Raw genomic sequence first — 4,634 nt, 5'->3', positions numbered from 1 at the left:
GCTAACCCTCTCCAATAGTCCACACACCTCTCTGTCAGGCTCCCTTTTGCCACTCTGAATTTGAAAAATGACTCACTTTAATTATTTCTTGTATTTCCCAATCAGGGCTTAGTCTGCTATATTTCCCAGACCTATATGGAAGAGTTGTGGGGGGAGCCGAGCTATTCCATTGTCTTGGCTCTGCTCCCAACTCCTTCATTTTATAGATGGGGAAATGGAGGCACAGAGCTGGGAATCCTCAAGATCATCTCATCCAATCCACTCATTTTACAAATGAAAAAACTAAGCAGTTCAAGGCTTTCTATTTAGGGCCAGAACACCTGGTCAATGGGCTCTCTCTAGCCCTTGTTAGTGTGTGAATTTGGACAAGTCACCTCCTCTGTTCAAATCTCAAGACCTGGAAGATGAGGTTGTTGGCTTAGATGACCCTACTTCTAGGACAGTCAAGTCCCATGTAGGAGAGTCCCTGAGACAACACCTTGTTCCTGGTGGGTCACCGTGGTCTTCTCTCTGGGGCCCCTTGAGGGCTGGGAACACATCTTCATTGGAGGGAAGGGTCATCAGCCTCATTTGGGCGATGTTGCACTGCAGAATACGTAAGCTCCTTGAGGCCAGGTAATGCTTTGTCTTGTCTCTGGGTCTCTAGTTTGACCCCAGGTGTGTCTCCATTTCCACTGAGGAAACCGAGGCAGAAAAAGAATCCATGCTTTGCCCAGGGTCACACAGCCACCGTCTGAGAAGCTGGACATGAACCTCGGTCCTTCAGGCTTCAAGCCCTGCAGTCTCCCTGCTTCTCAGGCACATGACAGGTACTAAGAAACGTGGGTGGAATCGTGTAAAATCATGGGACAGCCCTGAAGTCCTGCTCCTGTCTGGACGTGCCTTCGAAGTCACTGGCCATTTCATTCTAAACACTCCTTTGTCTCTGCTGTGTTTATTAGGAAAGCAGGAGCTACAAAAGCCAGGGAGCTGCATTCTCGGTCCCTTCTCTCTCTCTTCTCCCTGTCGGGAATCGCAGCATCCATAGAGCTTCCTCTCCTTGGCCCCCACCATCTTCCCCCTAAAATGGCAGAGGAGGGCGAAGCTAAGACACTGCCCAGGCTTCACTGCACGGTGTTCAGGGATCTTCCAGGTTCTCCCCCCAGTTTACAGGAAATGGGCATTCCTTCAAACTCACCGCTGCTCAGGGGCAAAGTTGCCATGTCCTGGGACGTGTCCAAAACAGAAAAAAAAAACCCTCATTGAGGTGCTCTCCTGAAGACCCGTCCATTTTTGCCTCTCTTGGGTTCCTCTAATCCACAGCTTCCCACGAGTTCACTCCAAGGTCCACTCAGTCTTCCTAGGGGCCTTCCTTGAGTTCTCTAAAAGTGAAGGTCAAGGGGCAGCTATGGCTTACTGGAATAAGAGCCAGATTTAGAGATGGGATGTCTTGGGTTCAAATCTGGCCTTTGACACTTCCTAGCTGCATGACCCTGGGCAAGTCATTTAACCCCCATTGGCTAGCCCTTATTGGTCTTCGGCCTTGAAACACATACACAGCATTGATTCTAAGATGGAAGATAAGAGTTGAAAAAAAAGTTAAAGGTAAGTAACTTGCCCAGGTAACACAAGCAGGATACGTCTGAGGCAGGTCTTGAACTGAAGTCTTGGATTCAAGGTTGATGCTTCATCTGCTGCCACAGACGGCCATAAGATGTACTACCGAACACAGAGTTGGTACTTAATAAATCATAATGGATTGACTTGCCTGGAACTGAATTTCGGAATCCTACTCATCATTTCAGCCTCTGTCAAATACCTTCTCTTCCGTGAAGTCTTCCCTAAGAAAAGCAGCTTCTAGAGTAGTTTGTCCCCTTCCAAAAAGTGGCTTTTATGTTGTGCCCAGAAGCTCCCCAGGGGAAGGGTCCAGGGCCTGAGCAGCTGGGTCTCGGCTCCCGTTCTTTTATCTAAGACTCCCACAAAGACATGGTAGGAGCCCTTCTCCACTCTGGAGTGGCCCAAAGCCCAGCAGGCAGGCCGGCGCGTTCAGAGATTGACTGGCAGATCCAAGAAGATACTGACTGGCTGCCTGAAAGGGCCTTCGGAATGAAGAAGAGGAACTACGTGCAAAGCCCGCCATCGGAGTGTCCACTCCCAAAATGGGAGAGGCGAAGGGCCCGAACGGTCTCTGAAAGCTCTCCGGGTTTTCAAGGAAATTATTCTCAGTTTGAGGCAGGAGAGAAGGGAAAAAAGTGAGCGCCGTCTCAGCTGCAGGAAGAGGGCAGCCCATCCCAAGATGGATGCGGAGGGCTCTTCTCCCCGTGCGATGCCCATTTGACAGCTGTCCAGGAAAGCCTGGAGAGCAACCAGCATGGCGAACGGTCTTCAGCCCATATCAAATTGGAATCACTTAATGGAACTAGAAGTGATTAGTCTCAAGGAGGAAAGGCTTGGGGAGAGAAGGGCCTTGTCCCACTCTGCACCAAAATTATAACTGTGATTGACAGGTGACATTTTCAAAGAGGTAAATTTAGGTGTTTAGTTTGGGGTTCTTGAACCCCTTACCTTCTGTCTTAGGATCCTTACTGTGTATCAGTTCCAAAGCAGAAGACTGGTAAAGGCTCGTGTATGTTAAGTGACTTGCCCAGGGTCACACAGCTAGGAAGTGTCTAAGGCTAGATTTGAACTCATGACCTCTCATCTCCAGGCCTGGCCCACAATCCACTGAGCCACCCAGCTGCCCCCAAATTTGGCTTTAATATCCAGAAGACGTACTGATGATCAGAGATGTCCCAGAATGGAATGTGCTGCCCAGAGAGCTCAGAGATAGTCTTCACCAAAGATCTTGCTGGGGAGGCTGTCCTGGGGATTATCCCCATGGGGTTGGGCTGGCCCCTGAGGTCCTGCCAATTCCAATTCTGGGACTTTGTCATCCATTGTCTTCTTGAATGAAGAATGGCCCTGTTTAATAGAGCACAAGTCGCTCAGCCAACAAAGATGGCGTTTTGAAATGTTCAGTACTTGGTTACCACCTGCTTTTCATTATTGCCCAACGTCTGAGTCACTCAGCACCCTCTGTGTCCTTTCAATGTAATGTTTTGGCTTAAGACTCCTTCGTGTAAATAACAGATTAATCTATTTAGCTCTCAAACCAGCCAAAGGTCTCACTGGGCAGGTAAATGTCTCTATTGATTTTTTCCCGAAATCATTCCCAAAATATTTGGAAAGAATTAGTACCTTCGTTTCATAACAATCGAGCTCCATTGAAAGTCAACACAGTGAGAGGCACAGCGTCACAGTGGAGCAAAAATGGAACTGATTTGGCAGAAGGCAGCCTCGGTTTGAATTCCCCTCTCCCCACTGCCCGATTCTTAGCACTGGGTGACCTGGAAAAATTGCGTTCCTAGAGCGCAGATCCAAGTTGGTATGCCCAAAGGGCACTAAAAGACTGTCTGCCCTTTGATCAAGCCATAGCACTGCCAGGTTTGTACCTCAGAGAGATAATAAGGGAAAAGACTTGTACAAGAACATTCATAGCTGCACTCTTTGTGGTGGCCAAAAATTGGAAAATGAAGGGATGCCCTTCAATTGGGGAATGCTGAACAAATTGTGTATATGTTGGTGATGGAATACTATTGTGCTAAAAGAAATGATGAGCTGGAGGGACTCCATGTGAACTGGAAGGACCTCCAGGAATGGATGCAGAGTGAGAGGAGCAGAACCAGGAGAACATTGTACACAGAGGCTGATACACTGTGGCACAATCAAATGTAACTGACTTCTATACTAGCAACAATACAATGATCCGGAACAATCCTGAGGGACTTATGGGAAAGAAGCTATTCACATCCAGAGGAAGAACTGTGGGAGCAGAAACAGAGAAGAAAAACAACTGCTTGGTCACATGGGTCGATGGGGATAGGATTGGGGATGTAGAATCTAAGAGTGCATCCTAATGCAAATATTAATAATATGGAAACATGTCTTGATCAAAGACATATGTAAAACCCAGTGGAGTTGCAAGTTAGCTATGGAAGGGAGTGGGAGGGGAGGGAAAGAGCATGAATCTTGTAACCATGGAAAAATATTCTAATATTGCCATGATAAGGTAGCTGGGTGGTGCAGTGAGTAGTGAGTTCGAACTGGAGTTAGGAAGATGAGTTAGAATTCTGCCATATACACTTATATCTGTAAAACCCTGAGCACGACATTCAACCTCCATCTAATCTCAGTTTCCTTTTCTATAAAATGGGGTTAATAATAGCATCAACCTCAGAGTGATGCTACCAGCATCAGACAAGATAAGCACTTGGAAAATTTTAAAGTATGTACACTCTCTCTCTCTCTCTCTCTCTCTCTCTCTCTCTCTCTCTCTCTCTCTCTCTCTCTCTCTCTGTCTCTCTCTTCCCCCCCCTCTCTCTCTCTCTCTCTGTCTCTGTCTCTGTCTCTGTGTCCGTCTCCCTCTCTCTCTCTCTCTCTCTCCCTCTCTCCTCTCTCTCTCTCTCTCTCTCTCTCTCTCTCTCTCTCTCTCCTCTCTCTCTCTCTCTCTCTCTCTCTCTCTCTCTCTCTCTTTCTGTTTCTGTTCCTATCTCTGGCTCACTCTCTCTCTTTCTGTTTCTGTTCCTATCTCTGGCTCACTCTCTCTCTTTCTCTCT

Source organism: Monodelphis domestica, chromosome 1 (genome assembly GCF_027887165.1).
Source record: "Monodelphis domestica isolate mMonDom1 chromosome 1, mMonDom1.pri, whole genome shotgun sequence".
Classification (NCBI taxonomy): domain Eukaryota; kingdom Metazoa; phylum Chordata; class Mammalia; order Didelphimorphia; family Didelphidae; genus Monodelphis; species Monodelphis domestica.
The sequence above is the reverse complement of the archived record's forward strand: the minus strand, read 5'-3'. Positions refer to the sequence as shown.